The sequence below is a fragment of the Salvelinus alpinus genome, chromosome 9, assembly GCF_045679555.1.
Source record: "Salvelinus alpinus chromosome 9, SLU_Salpinus.1, whole genome shotgun sequence".
Taxonomy (NCBI): domain Eukaryota; kingdom Metazoa; phylum Chordata; class Actinopteri; order Salmoniformes; family Salmonidae; genus Salvelinus; species Salvelinus alpinus.
The window spans coordinates 7,234,981-7,257,666 of NC_092094.1; the positions used below are offsets into that span (position 1 = coordinate 7,234,981).

The following is a 22,686-nucleotide window of genomic DNA, read 5'->3' on the forward strand; positions in this document are numbered from 1 at the left end:
AGTAGTGACTTAAAAAATGTAAGCCTATTTGGAATTTTTTTTCCAATTATATTTCAAAATTTGAGGTAGGCTATATGATCACACCGGTAATAGATCCATTGTTGTATTACTTGTGAGGCACAGCTGAGTGAGCATGCATTTAAATAATTCGCTTTTTATTTTACTGGGCTGATGGTGCCTGCATATGATGGTCAGTCTCAGCAGAGAGCAGCAGACTGATGGTCAGTCTCAGCAGAGGGAGAGAGCAGCAGACTGAGGGTCCGTCTCAGCGGAGCAGCAGACTGATGGTCAGTCTCAGCAGAGAGCAGCACACTGAGGGTCCGTCTCAGCGGAGGGAGAGAGCAGCAGACTGAGGGTCCGTCTCAGCAGAGGGAGAGAGCAGCAGACTGAGGGGTCCGTCTCAGCGGAGGGAGAGAGCAGCAGACTGAGTGTCCGTCTCAGCGGAGGGAGAGAGCAGCAGACTGAGGGTTCGTCTCAGCAGAGGGAGAGAGAGCAGCAGACTGAGGGTCCGTCTCAGCGGAGGGAGAGAGCAGCAGACTGAGGGTCAGTCTCAGCGGAGGGAGAGAGCAGCAGACTGAGGGTCCGTCTCGGCAGAGGCAGAGAGCAGCAGACTGAGGGTCCGTCTCGGCAGAGGGCAGCAGACTGAGGGTCCGTCTCGGCAGAGGCAGAGAGCAGCAGACTGAGGGTCCGTCTCAGTGGAGGGAGAGAGCAGCAGACTGAGGGTCCGTCTCTCTACATCCTCCACTCTCCCTTTCCTCCACTGACACTGACCAAAAGGGGACACCGTCTTTCAGCTGATGGCGAAACTCGAGTCGCAACGCATTACTTCTGCCTTATGCACAAATTCATGTTGTTACTCCTATGAACAGAGAAAGTGAAATATTTCTTAATATTAAAAAGACAAAAGCCGCTAACAATAACAACAACGCAAGCCTAGATACACGTCTCCTCCTCCTTCATTACTGCTGCACTGCTTGATGTAGCGCTGAGTGGAAATAGGAAGAACGCGCATTTTATGTGTTATAAAAGTGTTGAATACAAAGTGTTGACAGTGCTGAGTAAGACCTTAAACATGAACTCACGCATAAAAACAGCAGCTCTTTCTCTATTCATGGTTTTAAACGTTTTGAAATCTCACAGTATCAATTTTGCCGTATCTTTTTTTATTGCCTGCTACGTTACTGCAGACTCGGTAAACTGAGCATTGTGATTGGCCAGTGGTGCATAGTGCACTTGATTTCCTCTCCAGGCCCACCGGGAGGTCAGAGTTTGTACCTTCAGACACGTGAAAAGGCAACAGTTTGCCTACCCGGCGCGCAGGGCAGCTGAATTGGCTGCACCTACCACCAACAGCCCGAGACGTAATTTAAAAAAAAATAGGAACAAGACTTTATCGTTGTTTTTTTTACAGAAATGTTTGACGATCGACTAGAAATGCCTAGGAGGCCTAGAATGATTGTTGCTTCAACTCAGTGGAAGTGATTATACTGGGTTCTCAGCGTAGCAGTGCTGCTCTAGGATCAGTTTAGCCTTTTCTGATCATAATGAATAAGAAGAGGGCACCTGATCCTAGATCAGCATATCTACTCAGACGCTTTGTGAACACAGGCCCAGGATGAAATGGTCAGCGCCGTGTTTTCTAATTGACACGGAGTACCCTACGGCTATTAGTTGAAATGCTACATAACAGATTATTTTCAGCACCATCATTTCTCCATTAAAATACACTAACAGTTAAGATTATGGTTACATCATATTCATTTCAGCAGTATATGGGCCTATGTTCACACATTGACTTGTGTGGCTTCAATACTTCCTAGCCTTAAATTACTTTATAGTAACATTTTGTATTATTTTCCTAGAAAATTAAAATATTGCAGGGGGAAGGATGTTCAGGGCAATATTACCCTCCTTACTACTAGAAGTAATCAATCTTTAGACATGCTTTGAGGGGGCTGGGTGGAGCAGAGCGGAGGGGGAATGGGGACAGACAGCCTACTAAATGCCACCCTATCCCCTATATAAGGGTTCTACATAGGGAACAGGGTGTCGTTTGATACACAGCACTCGGTTGATGTCACGTCACATGAAGTCCTCGTAGTCTTGTACGTAACCTCCATCGAACTCGCCGTAGTCCGCTAGGTCATCCTTCATCTTGGACTTCATCCCTCCGGCAGGAACCACGCCTTTCTTTTTCTTCTTTCCTTTATTCAGCTGCTGTTGGAAACAAAGAGGGATGATTAGTATTGACCTTTATTCAGCTGCTGTTGGAAACAAAGAGGGATGATTAGTATTGTCCTTTATTCAGCTGCTGTTGGAAACAAAGAGGGATGATTAGTATTGTCCTTTATTCAGCTGCTGTTGGAAACAAAGAGGGATGATTAGTATTGACCTTTATTCAGCTGCTGTTGGAAACAAAGAGGGATGATTAGTATTGTCCTTTATTCAGCTGCTGTTGGAAACAAAGAGGGATGATTAGTATTGTCCTTTATTCAGCTGCCGTTGGAAACAAAGAGGGATGATTAGTATTGTCCTTTATTCAGCTGCTGTTGGAAACAAAGAGGGATGATTAGTATTGTCCTTTATTCAGCTGCTGTTGGAAACAAAGAGGGATGATTAGTATTGTCCTTTATTCAGCTGCTGTTGGAAACAAAGAGGGATGATTAGTATTGTCCTTTATTCAGCTGCTGTTGGAAACAAAGAGGGATGATTAGTATTGTCCTTTATTCAGCTGCTGTTGGAAACAAAGAGGGATGATTAGTATTGTCTTATGACAGTAATGAATTTGATCATAATTTCCATTAGGGCACCCAACTCCAGGTAGTACTGTTCCAGTCTGTTTTCTTCCGTTTGATGCCTAAAGAACATGACCCGGACAAGACTGAATACCGGTCTAAGTAGACCATGTGTACTGGTGATAAATGTCAATACTTGTCGGTCATTTAAATTAAATAAACCACTAACCTTTTCCTGTTTCTGTTTTTCACTTAGTAAAAGACTGTGAGGGAGTTGCTGACTCTTTTCAAGTCCTCCACCTCCACTGTAACATAAGAGGTGCACAGTTAAAACATTATTTCATACAATACAGGGACATAATACAGGCCCCACTGACCGTTGAGATGCATGGCCAATAACATTGGTTACTTTTTAAACGGTATATTATTAAATCAATACTTACGTGAGAGACAGAGGTCTCGAAACAAGGACTCTAGGAAGCCGGAATAGTGTATGGAACTCTCAAAAGGGGATATCTTGTCTTTTAACAACTTTTCAAACTCTGTGAACTCATCTTTAGAAGACGGGCTTATAGCATCAATTCCTTTGACGTTGTTGACACCTGATTTGAGAAGGTAAAATGATTTGAGCACCATGATATTGTAGCGACCCGCACAGACAGCTGTGTGTTATGTGTTAGGCTAGTAGGTGGTTGTGTTGGACTGACCAGTACCCAGTGTTCTCGGGATCCGACATGCCAATCAACCTGCTATCTGCCAATCACGGGAATGCCTGGAATGTTCTGATGCCGGGTTGGCGGAGTGGCGTGGAGGGGGGTTGGGCAGGGGGTGGAGCATTGGAAGTTAAGACCAGGTTCAGCCTTTGTTCTCTCTCTTATGTCTGGCCTTCACAAGAGAAGGTCACGGTTGGCTTGTGGGTTATCTTTCATTTATTTGGCGTGGGCTACGGCCAAACAGTAGCCTGTGTAAAGTTGGGTTAATAAACCGTCAATTCGTAAACTCAAACTTCTGTCTGGACAATTGTTCCTTTATGATCTAGTCAGGTCATTACATTGGTGTCAGAAGTAAAAACGTTGATAAAAGTTAGCCAGCTAGCTAGCTAGCATGTGAACTTCCACTTCTGTGGCTAGCTACCGTAGGTGAGAACGGGGTTGAAAATGCTTCGAGGGAATCCGAAAGTGAAGGTGGAGGTAGGGGACGATTATGGCCAAGGAGGTGCGTGTGAATGGACGTCGGAGGATCTGGCTGAGGAGATCGCTAGGGCGTCGGAGCCCAGAGGCCGCTTGAGGGAGGACGTTAGAGTGATGGCGGCTGAAGCGGGCACGAGCGCTTCGTCGACTGTGCTTCGCGCGGATTCTGGTGGGCGGACCGAAGGGGTGACGTCGACGCGGCGGGACGAGGAATCTGGGGCTCAGGATGTAAACAAACATGGCGGCGCCCAGTTCCCGGCTGCGTCCGTAGCTGTTAAGACCCCGAAGTATTCCGGTAAGGCAGATTGGGAAGCTTTTCATGCTCAGTTTGAAATGTTAGCTCGTTTTAGGGGGTGGTCGAATGAAGATAGGGCACTGCAGTTGGCTTTATGCCTCACGGATGATGCTCTGGCCTGTTTGATATTGATTAGCCCCGAGTACAGACGTGATTATGGTGCTTTAGTGGGAGCACTGAGGAGGCGCAGGAGGATGGACAGTGTGTACAGCCCGGGCTACTGCGCTCCGAACTGAGTAATAGACGCAGGCAGCCTGGAGAGCCTCTACGGGTGCTAGCTAATGACATTGAGAGCCTCTCTCGGCGGGCATATGTTCACATGCCCCCCTCCGTGCAGAGCGAGCTAGCACGGGACCAGTTCATACAGGCGCTCTCTCCTACGGAGTTGCGCATACAGACCCAGCTGGCTCATCCTGAGTCATTGTAGGTAGCCTTGGAGATGGCTTTGGAGAGGGAGCTGGTGTGGGCTGGGGCTTTGGTGGGGGTGCAGGGAGACAGACCCTCTGTGCGAGCTGGGGGGGCAGAGCAGCCCGGAGCTGGAAAAGCCTGCATGGGTGGCTGAAATGACAGAACTCATTCGTGCTGTGTCACTACAGGCGGCACGAAACACACGCCCTGGTCCCAGGGTCTGCTGGGGTTGTGGCCAGCCAGGCCATCTGCGCCGGGATTGCCCCATGTCCCCCAGAGCTCAGGGAATGGCTCGGGGTCCGCATAGACCGGGTAGTGTGGACCCCTGGTTTTCTATCCCAACCACCATCTTCTTCAGGAGGAGCCCACCGGCACAGACGGGGAAGGCTCCACTTCCCCCAGAAGCAGACGAGGGCAAGCGGATGGCGCCTGTTGTTGTGGTGGGCCGGACCTGTGTTGGGGACTTTTGTCATGTCACTGTGGAGGGGGTACCCTGCTCTGCCCAGGTGGACACTGGGTCCACAGTAACCCTGGTGAGACCAGATATTGTGCCAGGTTAGACTCAGAGCAGCTGGTGAATGCAGGTGTGAGGCAGAAGAGGAACTATGATGTGCACACCCGGGAAAGGCACTTTGTGGCTGGGGAGCTGGTCTGGGTCTACAGCCCCCTAAGGAAAAAAGGCAGATGCGCCAAGTTGGACAGTCACTGGGTGGGACCCTGCAGCGTCCTGGAGAGGGTAGGGGAGGTTGTTTACCAGGTGCAGCTTCCTCCCAGGGGGAGAAAGGTGGCACTGCACCGGGACAGGTTAGCCCCATACAGATGGGCCTCTTCTCCCCAAACCCCAGGGACCCCCACAATTCCCCTTTCTGGCACTGACATTCTCCAGACAGCCCACTCCCCCTGTCTCTCTCCCTGTGTCACCGCGTGGTTCCCCAGAGCCACGGACTGTATTACCCGTTCCCGCTTCCTTGTCCCCCATATCCTTCATCCCCTGGTTCCCAGGTGCACTCTGCGACCATCACGGCCACGCAGGCAAAGGAGACCTCCAGGTCGCTTCAGAGACTTTGTTTGTTCCCTCGGGGACGAGGGACTTTGTGGTGGGGGGGCTGTGTAGCGACCCGCACAGACAGCTGTGTGTTATGTGTTAGGCTATTAGTTGGTTGTGTTGTACTTACCAGTACCCAGTGTTCGAGGGGTCTGACATGCCAATCAACCTGCTATCTGCCAATCACGGGAATGCCTGGAATGTTCTGATGCCGGGCATCGTGGCGGTTGGCGGAGTGGCGTGGAGGGGGGTTGGGCAGGGGGTGGAGCATTGGAAGTTAAGACCAGGTTTAACCTTTGTTCTCTCTCTTATGTCTGGCCTTCACAAGAGAAGGTCACGGTTGGCTTGTGGGTTATCTTTCATTTATTTGGCGTGGGCTACGGCCAAACAGTAGCCTGTGTAAAGTTGGGATAATAAACCGTCAATTCGTCAACTCAAACCTCTGTCTGGACAATTGTTCCTTTATGATCTAGTCAGGTCATTACAATATGAAGCTTTCCACAGGTAACTGGTGTTGACAATGTCTAAAACTCTTGATACTTAAACCAGACATTTTGCAATATAAATCTCAGATTCTCTGTAAAGCTTCCTATTAATCTGTAATACGTGTAGACTGTCAGCCTTAAATATTTATCATTCAAAATACACTACACGACCAAAAGTATGTGGACACCTGCTCGTTGAACATCTCATTCCAAAATCATGGGCATTAATATGGAGTTGGTCCCCCCTTTGCTGCTATAACAGCCTCCACTCTTCTGGGAAGGCATTAATATGGAGTTGGTCCCCCCCTTTGCTGCTATAACAGCCTCCACTCTTCTGGGAAGGCATTAATATGGAGTTGGTCCCCCCTTTGCTGCTATAACAGCCTCCACTCTTCTGGGAAGGCATTAATATGGAGTTGGTCCCCCCTTTGCTGCTATAACAGCCTCCACTCTTCTGGGAAGGCTTTCCACAAGATGTTGGAACATTGCTGTGGGGGACTTGCTTCCATTCAGCCACAAGAGCATTAGTGAGGTCGGGCACTGATGTTGGGCGATTAGTAGTGTGTCTAATGCAGTGGGCATCATTGACCCCGGTCATGGACCCCCTTCTTCTACGCTGCTGCTACTCTCTGTTTCTGATTTATGCATAGTCACTTTAACTCTACCTACATGTACATATTACCTCAACTAACCGGTGCCCCCGCACATTGACTCTGTGCCGGTACTCCCTGTATATAGCCTCACTATTGTTATTTTACTGCTGCTGTTTAATTAGGCTAGGTTGTAGCAACCTCATGATGGGTATAGTGAACATTTTACTATGATGTAGTAGCCTAAACCTAACTTTCAGAATGAATCAAACCAGTGTAGTTTTAATTCATCAATATACAGTATTTTGTGTGTAAATAGCATTTTATGTGCATGATATGAATGAAGTTTGTTGTAGTGACTGAGTAAGCCTAATTGTAATAGTATGCCTCAACAGTGTCATGTTTGCAAAAGTTTATTGTGCTGAGCACACATTTAGGCAGCCAGGACCACAGGCCGGGACCACTCCGTAGGCCGCACTGTCGGTCTAGCTCTCACTGCAGTCCAGTGCCATGGACATCTTTGAAGTCGGGCCTCTAGTAATTTAGGAGGGCAACTTTATAAAGGCCTCCTCACAATGGCCTTATCATAAAAGGCTCTACAGACAGATTTAAAATATATATAGGCTATTTTTATTTCATACATTATTTGCGTTGATGTACAATGTAATGAAGTCAAATGGTTCAACATTCAAGTGTATTTTATTGACCACATAGAACAGCTTGGACAAGGCGACGGTCGGTGGAAGTCTGGCGCCACCAAGTGGACAATTATTTTAGTTCCCTTGTGGCATCAACGCTTCCTGAGCGATTTTGTTAAAGATCAAATGTTATGTCAATATTATTATGTGCAAATTGTTTCTCCCACCCGTATTTAATAGACTATTATTCCAATTTAGCTGTAAATCTGGTTTTAACTCAATAAGGATTTGTCTAGTTTCCGATTGGAGGGTTGATGACCGCGTGACTTTGTATCCTACCAATGTGTTACTTTGTATCAGTGAAAAGTGTCTTTTCCGGACGTTGATCAAATCCCGATCTATGCCACCATTTTTTAACAGCATCATAATGTTTGATATTTGATGTAAAGTTTACAGAGCTCATTTTGCTGTAAGCGTTTCCGGATTTGACGTGTCTGAGAACGGCACCTTCCTCCCGAAAGCATTGCGGTATCGCTTCTCGGCCTTTTGGCTAAGATCAAGTGTAGTATACACAAATGTCACATTTTAATCAAATTCTGGCTGTCAGTACCGTTAAGGTTCATGGTGGAATGGGATAATAGTAAGCCAAAAGCTGAAATTGTCCCATTACATTTTAAGAAAATAGTGGAATGGGCAAAGAAAACCCCTGTCTGCAAAGTAATAGAAAACGTAATCAACCACAGATTGCTATACGCGAAATTAATAGAAAATTGTAGTCCTAGAGACAGATTACCAATATCGCCTTCCACCTGGCTACGGACACAATTAAAAGGTTTAGACAACAGACTGAAAGATTTTAATTGGCTTGTTTTACACAGACGTCTTCCAGTCCGATCAACATTATATGATCATAATTTGACCCTGAATAAATTTTGTCCCAGGGACAATTGTTTTGCAATTGAAACAATTCCCCATGTTCTATGGGAATGTTCCTTTGCCAAATTAGTTTGGAGAAAAATTAAACAATTTTTTGAGATTTTAAAAAACATTGATTATGAAGGGGTAGCCAAACTTGAACAAAAAAATGTGGAAAGCGTGCAATTATTAGCATTAGTGACTCTGGTGTCCCTTATCAAGACCAAACTTTGGGAGGCCAGATGTGGTGCGGTCAATGACACCCTCAAGTGGTCACCGACGGGATTAGTTGAATTTATAAAACAGGACATTTGGAAAATAATAGAATTCGAAATAGATAAGGGGGGCATTGTATCTGTGAAACAGAAATGGAAAGGGATTTACCCTTCACTGTAAATGTTTTTAGAGCCAATTGAAATGTAGGCTAAGCCTTGTACATATTTGTATACACTGAGGTTTATTCAGAATTCACTTTGGTATATGTATATGTTTGTATTTATAGAATTCTTTGTATTGTTTTTTGGAGATCGTTAGAGGCAAGTTAAACTTGAATGTAATAATACTGGTCAGGTTCTGCAGAACAGCACTTTATTGAGTAGTTTTGCTATTGTTATATTGTTACACTACTTTTGGATACTGTTTTTATGAATCGATGTAATGTAATGCACTGATTTTGTAATTGCATTTTAATGAGAAATGAAAATAAAAAATCTTTTTCCAAAAAAAAATAAAAATAAAAAAATCTGTTCTTATCAGTTTAATATCTGATACGTCCCCTATCTGGGGACCATATATTAAATTGATTTTTGGAATAGGGAGATGGAATAGGGGCTTGCTCCGTCCACTCCACGCATCGACCTGGTATTGCAGTACCTCCAGGAACGGTGCACCCCCTGCCGTTGTAACGAAAAAGCAGACGAAGTCAACTGAATAGATTGAGGATTTCATTTGAACAGAGATCAGGACCTGCTTTCTTTCACAGGTCCCTGGCGGCTTTCCCAGAGCAAATAAGAACATTATTATTTTGGATGTTTAATAGTTGCATTTCCTTTAAAAACAGCTCATGTATATTTTTTGTACATCGTTTTATACACATAAAAAACGTTATAAAAGTATCAAAAAGTATTTGAATTTGTTTCGATATAATTGGGTTGACCACCACTATCTAGGCATCATTGACATAGACCTGCCCAAACGCAATATCCATCATGATTATAATAAAACAACCATCCGGTTGGCTTCGTCTGCTTTTTCTTTACAACGGCAGGGGGTGCACCGTTCCTGGAGGTACTGCAATACCAGGTCGATGCGTGGAGTGGACGGAGCAAGCCCCTATTCCATCTCCCTATTCCAAAAATCAATTTAATATATGGTCCCCAGATAGGGGACGTATCAGATATTAAACTGATAAGAACAGATTTTTTTTTTTTTTTTTTTTGGAAAAATATTTTTTATTTTCATTTCTCATTAAAATACAATTACAAAATCAGTGCATTACATTACATCGATTCATAAAAACAGTATCCAAAAGTAGTGTAACAATATAACAATAAGAACAGATACTACACTTGATCTTAGCCAAAAGGCCGAGAAGCGATACCGCAATGCTTTCGGGAGGAAGGTGCCGTTCTCAGACACGTCAAATCCGGAAACGCTTACAGCAAAATGAGCTCTGTAAACTTTACATCAAATATCAAACATTATGATGCTGTTAAAAAATGGTGGCATAGATCGGGATTTGATCAACGTCCGGAAAAGACACTTTTCACTGATACAAAGTAACACATTGGTAGGATACAAAGTCACGCGGTCATCAACCCTCCAATCGGAAACTAGACAAATCCTTATTGAGTTAAAACCAGATTTACAGCTAAATTGGAATAATAGTCTATCAAATACGGGTGGGAGAAACAATTTGCACATAATAATATTGACATAACATTTGATCTTTAACAAAATCGCTCAGGAAGCGTTGATGCCACAAGGGAACTAAAATAATTGTCCACTTGGTGGCGCCAGACTTCCACCGACCGTCGCCTTGTACAAGCTGTTCTATGTTGTCAATAAAATACACTTGAATGTTGAACCACTTGACTTCAATACATACATCATCAACGCAAAAATAGCCTATGTATTTTTAAATCTGTCTATAGAGACTTGTATGATAAGGCCATTGTGAGGAGGCCTTTATAAAGTTGCCCTCCTAAATTACTAGAGGCCCAACTTCAACGATGTCCATGGCACTGGACTGCAGTGAGAGCTAGACCGACAGCGTGGCCTACGGAGTGGTCCCGGGCCTGTGGTCCTAGCTGCCTAAATGTGTGCTCAGCACAATAAACTTTTGCAAACATGGCACTTTTGAGGAATACTATTACAATTAGGTTTACTCAGTCACTACAACAAACACATCATGCACATAAAACACCATTAGGCCTTTTGGGTTGGAGAGCATCTATCTACTCACGAAATAATGTATATTGATGAATAAAACGTGCACTGGTTTGATTCACACTGAAAGTTGCCATATTGAAGTTCAATCCATGAAATATTGGAATGTGGAGAATAAGTGTCCAACAGTGGTTGAACTATAGTCCAATAAATCTACTTTAATTCTCACTAATCGTGGACTTGTATGGCAGCGGTCCAGTCTTCGTGAACCCGTGCGTCAGGCTCCAGGTTTAACCTGCTACATAGTTCCATAATGATTACAATAGGCTACACGTCCAAAATGATCGCTAAAATAAATGTATGTGGGTATTACTGACGGATGGCTCCAGATCGTTGCTGATACAAATTGTAAAATAAAAGCCTGGTCATATAATCAAAACCTTCTAAAGCGCATGTTTTCAGCTCGGCAGGTTTAGTAGGTTTAGGTTTAGGTTTAGTAGGTTTAGGTTTAGTAGGTTTAGTAGGTTTAGGTTTAGTAGGTTTAGGTTTAGTAGGTTTAGGTTTAGTAGGTTTAGGTTTAGGTTTAGTAGGTTTAGGTTTAGTAGGTTTAGGTTTAGTAGGTTTAGGTTTAGTAGGTTTAGGTTTAGTAGGTTTAGGTTTAGGTTTAGCCCTACAGAAGCCTATAGCTTGGGGCATGTTTTCAGCTCAGCAGGTTTAGTAGGTTTAGGTTTAGGTTTAGGTTTAGCCCTACAGAAGCCTATAAGCTTGGGGCTTCAACTTTCATACACGCGAATTATGATGGCACACAATCAGAATTCTGAATAATGGCACAGCTATGTATAACCTACGTCACTGTGGAAAAATCTATTTAATATATGGTCCCCAGATAGTGGACATATCAGATATTAAACTGATAAGAACAGATTTTTATTTTATTTAGGAAAAATGGTTATTGCCACAGGGTTTCTTAAAATAGCTCATGGTTTTACATAATAATTTGTACACTTTAAAATGACATAATATGCATAAAAAACTGCCTTGAAACATATGTTAAAAGTACATGTTATTAAAACAACCTAAGAAATAAGTACTTTTAAAAATATCCAATCTGTAAAAGCCATTTCAAATGTGCACATATAATTGAAACAAGAGTATACCATTTTAAGACATGTAAAACAGTTTAAAAGTCCCTTCATTAAAAAAGCGGTCTTCTCTCCTTTGTGCAGGAACGGGGTGAAGGGTGGCTGCCGGGACCTTAGATGTTGTGGGTGATACTTTGTCTGGGGTCGAGACTATTTTGTCCATACCACCTCAGGTTTTCCGTGGCTCTCAAGGCCACTGCCTGGTGGGGGGTCTCCACCCGTTTCCCTACCAACAAGTTGTCAGAGGACCACAGTGTGTCTCACCTGAGGGTGAGCCAGAGCTCGGTGGAATCGGCCTTCGGTCCACCCCATACAGCACGAGCTCAGGTGTTGTGTCCTCCCCTGCTGGCGGACACAGGGAGATCAGGGGGCTTCTTTCCACAGGTCCCTGGCTTATTTCACTGCAGTTACTCTTCTCTTCCTTATAGTTGCTTATGTTTGGTATCTGTTTGATATTTATATTGGTGGTACACACACACAGAGAGAGAGAGAGAGAGAGGGTCTGGGAACCCACAACACATTAAACACTCATACAAAACCAAAGTTACACATCAATTAAAAACACGACACCAAATCCTCCTCCACAGTAACTAAACACAACAGCCTCTGAATACCCCATATACTCATAAACAGATCAATAGTGTTAACCAGTTTATAATAGGCAAACTCAACCCTCAGTCTGGCTGCCAACATTCCCACCACATCCACAGACCCCTGTCCCCGAATACTGTTCTTTCGGGTCTTCCATATTGCTCATTTAGCTGCCCCCTAACACAAAATTAAGCAAAATAACTACACCCCTTTGAGTAAACCTGTACTTTAGCCCAAATATAAACAGTTGGGAAGAGAAAACCTCTCCCAAAGCTGAGAACCAATTAGTGATCAGGTCAATCATCCCGACCAGCCTGGGACACTGTAAGAACAGACGTGCCAGAGTTTCAGTCAGCACAGAATGGACACCCTTCCCCAACAGTAGGATCCAGGTGTACCAGATGCATATTGGTGGCTATGGCTCCATGTATAATCCTCCATTGGAGGTCAGCTGTCCTCTTATCAATAGGCAGTTTGTGAAAAAGAGGCTCTTCAAAAAGCCACATCCCTGGTGGCGTGCCGGCCTTACGGGACTTGACAAGGACTCTCCAAGCCGGGATAACAGACTCATAAAATGGAGTCAGGCCAGGCAACTCACCCCCCTCCAGCTTTAAGAGGAAAAGGTGCTTGTCTAAGCCCAAACAGCCCGCTCTCCTCATCAACGTGTCGGCTGTGTCGACACAGCTAGAACTGTCACTGTACAACAGTCTCTGGGCTGCTTGAAGCCGGAAAGCCACGATCCTGGAAGAAATGTCCACCAGGCCTTGCCCACCCTCGTGCAGTGGCAGGTGCAGGGCTGCAGCTTTAATCCAGTGTTGTCCAGACCAGAAGAAATTGACAAGGGTCCTCTGAAGCTCTTGTATCAGACGGCTGTAAAATCATTAGTCTGTGCCACAAGGTAGAGGCAGCAAGATTATTAGCTACCAGTACCCTTCCCCTATAAGACAGCTGGGGCGGCACCCATTTCCACCTTGACAGTCTGTGTCGTGGAAAATCATTTTCAAATACAACGCTTACCAGAACTTTTAAAATCAAACATGCTCTTTATTACAACTGTACAGCCCACTGGCATGTCCCCGCGGAACACACCCCGCGGAACACACCCCCCAGAAGTCCATTTCCTATATTTATACACACATAGTATTATGTCCCTCCCCTATGCAAATGAAGTTTCCTTTCTGAAGTCATTCCCCACCATCATCCTTTAGTTCAAGCTTCCTACTTGTTCACGCCCTATAACGCCATCTGCTTTCAATTAGTTTATAATGGTGGCTGTTCTCTTAGGCGCCTACATGTCTAGTCTCATGCACTTAAGGGAATCAGCAGACTATATATCTAGGTGTCCAATTTCCCTAGGCGCCTACGTGTCTCTGGTATGTGTCCTGAGTGGAATTTGTCAGACTATATGTGTCTGTTCTAGCATTAGTGTGTCCAGTTGCCCTTTGTTCTGCTCTCCCCTATCCTTAGTGTGTGCAATTGTCTTAGAAGTCTATTTTTAATGTTCAGCTAGCTTATGTTACTACTACAATCCCCCCTCTGGGGCTATTAAGCCACATAAATGATACAAATAAGACTATGGGATAGTAAATGAAAAAACCTATGATAAACAAGAAAATACAAAAAATAAAAACAAAGTGAAGCATATAAACCAACTAGACCAAACATCTCCAATATTCATAAGAGTAAAAGATTCAATCAGAAACATTAAAGAAAACCTAACTAGACCAAACAGTTCAACAACATCCTTACAAATAAGACAATCTCCTCTTTAACACATGGCACAGAAAAAAGGTTCTGGGTGATGGTTATGACCATCCTCATGAATTTTTGTACACCACTTGCAATAGTGACGCAAATGACACTTTTTGTGGACATGTATAAGTAAACATATATCTGAACTGGGTAATTGAACATATACAGTGGGGAGAACAAGTATTTGATACACTGCCGATTTTGCAGGTTTTCCTACTTACAAAGCATGTAGAGGTCTGTCATTTTTATCATAGGTACACTTCAACTGTGAGAGACGGAATCTAAAACAAAAATCCAGAAAATCACATTGTATGATTTTTAAGTAATTCATTTGCATTTTATTGCATGACATAAGTATTTGATCACCTACCAACCAGTAAGAATTCCGGCTCTCACAGACCTGTTAGTTTTTCTTTAAGAAGCCCTCCTGTTCTCCACTCATTACCTGTATTAACTGCACCTGTTTGAACTCGTTACCTGTATAAAAGACACCTGTCCACACACTCAATCAAACAGACTCCAACCTCTCCACAATGGCCAAGACCAGAGAGCTGTGTAAGGACATCAGGGATAAATTGTAGACCTGTACAAGGCTGGGATGGGCTACAGGACAATAGGCAAGCAGCTTGGTGAGAAGGCAACAACTGTTGGCACAATTATTAGAAAATGGAAGAAGTTCAAGATGACGGTCAATCACCCTCGGTCTGGGGCTCCATGCAAGATCTCACCTCGTGGGGCATCAATGATCATGAGGAATGTGAGGGATCAGCCCAGAACTACACGGCAGGACCTGGTCAATGACCTGAAGAGAGCTGGGACCACAGTCTCAAAGAAAACCATTAGTAACACACTACGCCGTCATGGATTAAAATCCTGCAGCGCACGCAAGGTCCCCCTGCTCAAGCCAGCGCATGTCCAGGCCCGTCTGAAGTTTGCCAATGACCATCTGGATGATCCAGAGGAGGAATGGGAGAAGGTCATGTGGTCTGATGAGACAAAAATAGAGCTTTTTGGTCTAAACTCCACTCGCCGTGTTTGGAGGAAGAAGAAGGATGAGTACAACCCCATGAACACCATCCCAACCGTGAAGCATGGAGGTGGAAACATCATTCTTTGGGGATGCTTTTCTGCAAAGGGGACAGGACGACTGCACCGTATTGAGGGGAGGATGGATGGGGCCATGTATCGCGAGATCTTGACCAACAACCTCCTTCCCTCAGTAAGAGCATTGAAGATGGGTCGTGGCTGGGTCTTCCAGCATGACAACGACCCGAAACACACAGCCAGGGCAACTAAGGAGTGGCTCCGTAAGAAGCATCTCAAGGTCCTGGAGTGGCCTTGCCAGTCTCCAGACCTGAACCCAATAGAAAATCTTTGGAGGGAGCCGAAAGTCCGTATTGCCCAGCGACAGCCCCGAAACCTGAAGGATCTGGAGAAGGTCTGTATGGAGGAGTGGGCCAAAATCCCTGCTGCAGTGTGTGCAAACCTGGTCAAGAACTACAGGAAACGTATGATCTCTGTAATTGCAAACTAAGGTTTCTGTACCAAATATTAAGTTCTGCTTTTCTGATGTATCAAATACTTATGTCATGCAATAAAATGCAAATAAATTACTTAAAAATCATACAATGTGATTTTCTGGATTTTTGTTTTAGATTCCTTCTCTCACAGTTGAAGTGTACCTATGATAAAAATTACAGACCTCTACATGCTTTGTAAGTAGGAAAACCTGCAAAATCGTCAGTGTATCAAATACTTGTTCTCCCCACTGTACATGGAAATCATCCTTACGAAAATCGTGACACGCATGACCAACCCCCCAATCACTTCATAGAGACAGTTAGGATTACCAAAGGGGCAGTCAAGAGGTCCTCCAACCGCATTGCAAGGCTTTCCATACTTATTGGTATAATTGCCTGGGCTTCCCGGTACAAAATTAATCACCACAGGAGAGTCATCTCTCATTACAGACATCTGTTTAACTGTTGTCTGAACCACAATTAACTTTACCAGGGGTATAACACAACAAACTACAATACCCAGAGTCAATAACCCTCCTTCCAACACGATGGCCATCCTAGCAAACATGGCTCCCCACTTTCCTAACGCTAGGACTAACCAATCCCATACAAGGGAGTCTAAACCAGTATTAGCCTTTACTTCTGCTCATAATCCTTTGAGTTTGTCCATAGCAATATTGGGAATAAAGGTGCAACAGTCATCCCCAAACATGACACAAACTCCACCCTTCTCCGCTAAGAGCCAATGGAGAGCCTGTCTATTTCGCCAAGTCATTTTACTGGTAGCCTGTACCTGTTCCCCCAACGCCGTTGGAGCCGAATCAGTATAGTTAATGAACATCTGTTGGTTATAATATATATAATTAATCCACTCTAAATTTTTATTTGGTGTCATCCACAAAAACATAGATTCAAATCCTGATTTAACTTCATCTCTTGCCTTGAACTCTCGAGGTACACCTCTAGGCTGGCCAATTGCATCAAGGTATACCTCAGGGTCTTCCTCATACTTCCTTTTAACTCTAGAATTAACAGAGTCATCGTGGGGTGATTTAATAATGGTAACCTGTTGAATTGTTCTAACTAAGACACAAAGACCAATCCATTCATTAGGCAATACATTCAACAATTTGTTTTTTCCACACATCCAGAAATTATCCGCAATACCTCTGTCTTGATTCTTTAGCATAGTGAGAGACGGTGCAACCTGAGTTATGTGACCACACAACCCTTTTCTATTCATAATCAACCCTTTATCATTACTTTTACGAACTCCCACATTCTCTAACACCCAAATAGTATCACTTCTACTGTGGTGTTTCCTACATCAATTCCTTCGGTGTGGTGTCTGTAAAAACATTCATATTTTCCTTCAATCACGGTACCTCTGTCTAATTGAGGTACAGTTAATTCAGTCCTAATGTTATAGGCATCACAATCATTGTCTCCCAACATGGTCTTATTCAACATAGTTTTACCCCTAGTGCTTACCCAGAGCAATCCTATATTCTATGTCACACAAGGGAATAGAATACTTTCTATTGGTACAATGGTCCTTTTTCCAACTTACACAGTTTTTAAATGACAGTTCAGAAACTATTAAAAGATCAGACAAATGTGATTTTCTACACAAAATACAATTGTCCATTCTGTGTTTGTTTGTCATATACTTAGCCCATTTGGACCACTCGTTCTTCACTACTTCTTCTCGTGTGCTGTCCTTGAGTGGTTCTAATATATCTAATTCTGTCGCTTTTTCAATGTTCTTATCTTGAGGTAGATCATTAGAGTTTATCAGAAAGTTCCAAATGTCAGTAAAAAACTCTCCTGACTGATGTCTCAGGTTGCTTTGTTGGCACGGTGGTCTGCTTGGTAGGGGCAGTCGATGTCATCTAGTGGTAGCTACTGTGGTCGTCACAGCAGCCGCCACCCTTGTTGTTGTCACAGGTTCTTCCTGTTCAGGTGCAGGGGTAGGTCTTCACCTTCCACTGGTTCAATCTTGCTCATGATGAGCACCTACTCGTCTTTTTCTTTGATTCATGTCAGGTCACATCCTTTCGGGTCCCAAACGACTTCTCCCTTTGTTTGGTGATGTGTCCATCCACAGAGTGCAATCTCCGATAAGGGTTTGATCCTTATGATTGAGATAGACTTCAGTTCTCCTGCTTCTGTTATACATTGAGGTGGAACATAGATTCTAACCTTGTCAGTCTTTTTGGATTGTTCGGCTGATTCCATTCTTCTCTTCCTGCTCCCACCATACATCTTGATTGTGCATTAGTCTGTTGTTTCTATACTAGCATTCACTGTTGCTTCTGTTATGTCAATGTCATTATTCTTTTGTTGTTCTAACATCAATTGTCTGTAAAGGAGGCCATTCAAAAGTTTAAAAGTCAATTGTGGGGTAATCCCCATTTTCTTCAGCTTGCGGGACTTTTCCTCCTCTTTCTTCACCTGAAGCTCCCTCCTCAGGCCGGACTTAGCTTCCATCTGGAAGGGTTTCAATTTTAGGAAAGAAACGTTCTTATTCTGTTCCTTGTGAGGCCTCTCCTCCTCTTCTGGGTGCATTAGTCGGTGCACGTGTCATATTTTGGCTTTCACTTGATTTACTGTTTTCTTGGCTCCTCCCTGGCATCTCAATCGTTTCCGCTGCTCCTGCTCCCTCCAGGCTCCCTCCTGGTGAATCAGCATCCTCTGTGTCCTCATCTCTATGTGGTTGTATCCTTCTCTCTGTTGGGACTCAGCTGCAGTGGTTCAGATGGTACCACGTCTGGCTTCTTTTCACTTGGACGGCCGTTCTTGTTGCTTTGGCCACCTCATAGGGTCCATCTCTCCTCGGTTGATCCCACTTCCTCCGGATCCCTCCAACATGGACTAGATCTCCTGGTATCACTGGGAGAGGTCCTTCTGGTCCCCTTGGATCATCAGACGCAGAACCTCTCATCCTGGTTCAGGTTTCTGCCTACTTTCTGTGAAGCATTCATACTTAGAGACTTATGGCCTCTGTTCTAAGATTGCACCATACATCCTCTTACTTCCATCACTCATCACACAACAAACAGACATTCCAGCTGAAGCTGGCGAACCCCTCTCCTTCTGGTTTCCTAAACATAAGACTTGGAAAACAACAGACAAAACATAACAACATTGACAATGTTATGTGTTATGCATAAATATATTCATGCAAACTGAAATCTGAGACCATGACAATTCCCACTCTCTCTTTACCTGACTCTATGCCTCCGGGATACTTTTCTGCTGGACTCCACAAAAATAAAAGCCCTAAAAAGCTTCCTCATGCTTCCACCCAGTCTTCCCCTTTCGGCCACAGGTTCTGAGAGGTGTTCCCAAATCATGTCATTTTTACTTAGTTTCCCATCTACTCCATTTCAACTGATAATCATGTGCATAACCTACAATTAACATTCTCTCTTCTTGAATTAATTCAACACTGTATATGCTTTCATATCAATCCCTTTAACATGTTTGTTTAGAGTATAATATCCTATCATCCATTCTCTTTCACATGATGTATTAAAAATAAAACAAGTAGCCTCCAAACTCAACCCAGTATGTCTATAGTGGAATCTAATCTCTCTCTCTTTCTCTCTCTGATTCCACATCCTCTGTCATGGTGTTTTCAAGCTCACCCATTATTCAGCTGGACCTTACTTCTCGTGAGACTTATGCACCCACCAAAGAGAGACATAAAGAACTTTACCACTGCAGTGTTGTAAGAAGTATACCACCAGCCTGGTGTATCTTGATGTACACTCAGTCTCCAGAATGCAGCCCAAGCCCTTCCATTTCTGGCTGTTTTTTCCTGAGGACATACACACTAACACATGGGTTATTCCCTGACAACATTAGCAAGATCACTAAATCTTAATTTTTAATAACAGCCCTATGTAACCATTCTGCCTCAAATACCTGGCCTCCTGCCACAGAAATATTCAATGATAGTCAAATGATGTTCCCTACATCAACTGCTGTACAATAACATGTAATCAGTCAAATGTCTTCCAGTTGGATTAATATCCAATCCTATCAAAACTAAGTAATAAGTTTCTTAAACTTTTGCTCTAGTGTTCAAAATGCCACCACTTATTCTTTTTACCATATCTTTAGATATGTGAATTGTTCTATTTACTTTAGAATTGTCCCTATATTTTACACAGCCAGCTGTCTTTCCTTTTCTGTGAATTATCTCTATTATTATACATAGTTTCTAGAAATAACACCCCTTCACTATCATTACCTTCATTTATGAGTCCCCTAACCCATAACAGCCATTGTTTGATACATACTTAAAACATCCTTAAGTCAATTTATATATCATTTATATCAGTATCAGTCCCTCCTCAGGAACATATACACAACCTTATGTTCCTCAAAACAAAAATAAATTGACCAAACGAGAAAAAGAGAAAAAAAATATATATTTTTTTAATAATAATTACACATTTGCAATAAATTTCCACTATTTGTAATGTAATTAAACCTGGAGAAAACGTCCATCTGTTTCATTCTATGCCCATGTTATTATTGGTCTCTTTCTTCTTCATTCTTGGGTATCATCGCACAACAGACTACCTTTTTATTCAATTACTTATATTATTATATTTTATCATTACAATTCCAATGGCATTATAAAACAAAAAAAAAAAAAAAAAAAAAAAAAACCTGTAATCTAATATTCTGTAAGTTTTGTCAACCACCTTGTCTCAGGATTAGTTTCCAGAGCTTCCCTAGGCCTATTAAATTTAAACAGTTCTATATCTAAATAACTAAACAGTTATTTCTTAAATACATTTTCCAACCCAATATTCAGGATAACAGTCCTTAGTGTTTACTTTAACTCAAATTTGACCTTATCTATTCAATACACAACATCCCTTTAATAATTAACATTTATACTAAACACTTTAAATACCAGTATTATCTATTTTCCAATAGCCCCTTTGTCTCAGTTTTTCTCTCATTTGTGGCCTGATAATAAAAAGATCAGTACCCCAATTCCTTTAAGTCATTACTCTCCCTGACCCATATCATTTCAGCATGTCTTTTTTTAGATACAGTTCACAGGTCATCAGACACAGTTGTCCCTCACTGTTCAGTCGGTTAGGGTGGGTTTGATCTCCACACCCACTTGTGGTGATATTCTCTCCCATGCCTTAAAGCATTCTGACGTCACCTTCTTATGATAACTCCCTTATTCCACCAGTGTTCTCTCAGATGAATTACAGATGATGTATTTATCAACAAAACCCTTACAGAAACCCACACTCCAATAAACTCTTTGAAATAACTTTCAACACTTTTTATATGCATAATGAACAAAACACATTTGTGTATTTACCCAAAGACCATAACCCCAAGGAACTGATAGTTTTACCTATGAACCCATGTTATATCAAAAATAAAAATTAAAATAAACCTATTTGAATAACTTATTCAATTTAAGGGTACAACTCTTCATAATTTTCCCAGGGACATAATAGATTTTCAAAGTAATTATACAGTTTGAATAGAGTCTGGTGTCTTAAACATTTTATAAGTAAATCCCACCTGTTCCAACAATTTCTAGTAAAAGGTGATCAGTCTTTCACAGGAAATTCCTAGGATTCAGGGCATTTTGACACCATTAAGATGTTTCCACTCCCCCTTTCTTTAGGAACAACTTAAATACATTTTTCAAAAACATGTCCATCCTTTTGCATACCCAATTTGAAACTGAATTGGAAAAAACCCTTCCAATAAATCTACTAATGCATATTCATTCCCAGTACATGGTGTACTTACTAGTGAACCATAAGCCAATAATCGCAAAGGGACTGGACTCACTCATCCAGAACTCCATGTTTTAGCCTTATCCAGATATTTTTATTTTTAAAGCGTCTGACTTTAATTAACTGCTTTCCACAGTAATGCAGTCTCCAATGACATTGTTGACCAGAGAAGATTAAAAAACCCTTTTTTTTTTTCTTATTCTTTCTGGAAAAGAAAGTGTACATATCGTTAATATTCACAATGTTACCTTTTAGTCAGCAAACCAATAATTTTACTTATCCATAGATTTTATTCTAAAGCGTCTTTAACAGTTCCAGAGAATTGTGGTATATAATGTCTAACAATTAAAATTCCATCGTTACTCTACTAGATGTCAAGTCAAACGTGATCTAATACTTCTTCTTGACCACATATAAACTGTAATCTCTATGAAACACTCATTGTTCGCTCAGAGACTATACACCGCCAAGTAAAAAATTCCATTCTCACTAACCTCAAACCAATTAGTTGTTTGTTATTTTGACAAGGATATAAACTCTTGTATAGCGGCATTTCCTACTACCGCACTAAGTTCTAATGTCACATTACACTAATTTTCCCATACCCGATATACCTATATCCAGAACAGAGAGCTATTTTCTTATTGGTTCTTAGATCTTGTCAATAGTTCTGCCAATCACCCGCACGTCTGCGAGGACTAGAGGAACCACACACACAACCTCATCGCAATGTATTTTCTGATGATAGAATGTTGACATCAGAACGCCTACAAATCGAGCTTCACATTTTGGTCCCATGCGACTATTTATTTATTTATTTTTCCTAAATACTCCCATGTATTTCTACACCTTTTATTTACTATTTTTCCGAGGTAGAGCCAATCTCCTTTCCAATTAATAATTCATTTGTCACATCACTTAATTTCTTTTATCGAAGCCTACTCTATACAGTACATACATTATTTCTGAATACTACAGATGACTTAATGTCTTATTCTAGTACAGTACTTCAAATATCACTGTTTTTTTCCCTTTACAGATATCATTATTTATTCATTTGGTTTGTTGTTACAGTTCTAATCAATTTTTAAGATTACATTTACGTTACATTTAAGTCATTTAGCAGATGCTCTTATCCAGAGCGACTTACAAATTGGAAAGTTCATACATATTCATCCTGGTCCCCCCGTGGGAATTGAACCC

At 42.4% G+C, this 22,686-nt stretch overlaps 1 long non-coding RNA gene, 3 other non-coding genes and 2 pseudogenes across 4 annotated transcripts; 2 read left to right on the forward strand and 4 right to left on the reverse strand.

The window, feature by feature from the left end:
• Positions 1-299: 299 nt before the first annotated feature.
• LOC139584231 (uncharacterized) lies at positions 300-3,812 on the reverse strand. The gene is made up of 3 exons (XR_011676738.1): positions 3,179-3,812; positions 2,965-3,040; positions 300-2,217 (listed from the first exon to the last, which is right to left on the reverse strand). It is a non-coding gene; the product is annotated as an uncharacterized lncRNA (long non-coding RNA).
• Positions 3,813-7,916: 4,104 nt separating this feature from the next.
• LOC139531085 (U2 spliceosomal RNA) lies at positions 7,917-8,001 on the forward strand (annotated as a pseudogene).
• Positions 8,002-9,008: 1,007 nt separating this feature from the next.
• LOC139531045 (U2 spliceosomal RNA) lies at positions 9,009-9,196 on the forward strand. The gene has a single exon (XR_011666191.1). It is a non-coding gene; the product is annotated as a U2 spliceosomal RNA (small nuclear RNA).
• Positions 9,197-9,566: 370 nt separating this feature from the next.
• On the reverse strand, positions 9,567-9,749 carry LOC139531049 (U2 spliceosomal RNA). Its single transcript, XR_011666193.1, has one exon. It is a non-coding gene; the product is annotated as a U2 spliceosomal RNA (small nuclear RNA).
• Positions 9,750-9,804: 55 nt separating this feature from the next.
• On the reverse strand, positions 9,805-9,899 carry LOC139531080 (U2 spliceosomal RNA; annotated as a pseudogene).
• Positions 9,900-11,456: 1,557 nt separating this feature from the next.
• LOC139531084 (U2 spliceosomal RNA) lies at positions 11,457-11,639 on the reverse strand. The gene has a single exon (XR_011666197.1). It is a non-coding gene; the product is annotated as a U2 spliceosomal RNA (small nuclear RNA).
• Positions 11,640-22,686: the final 11,047 nt, after the last annotated feature.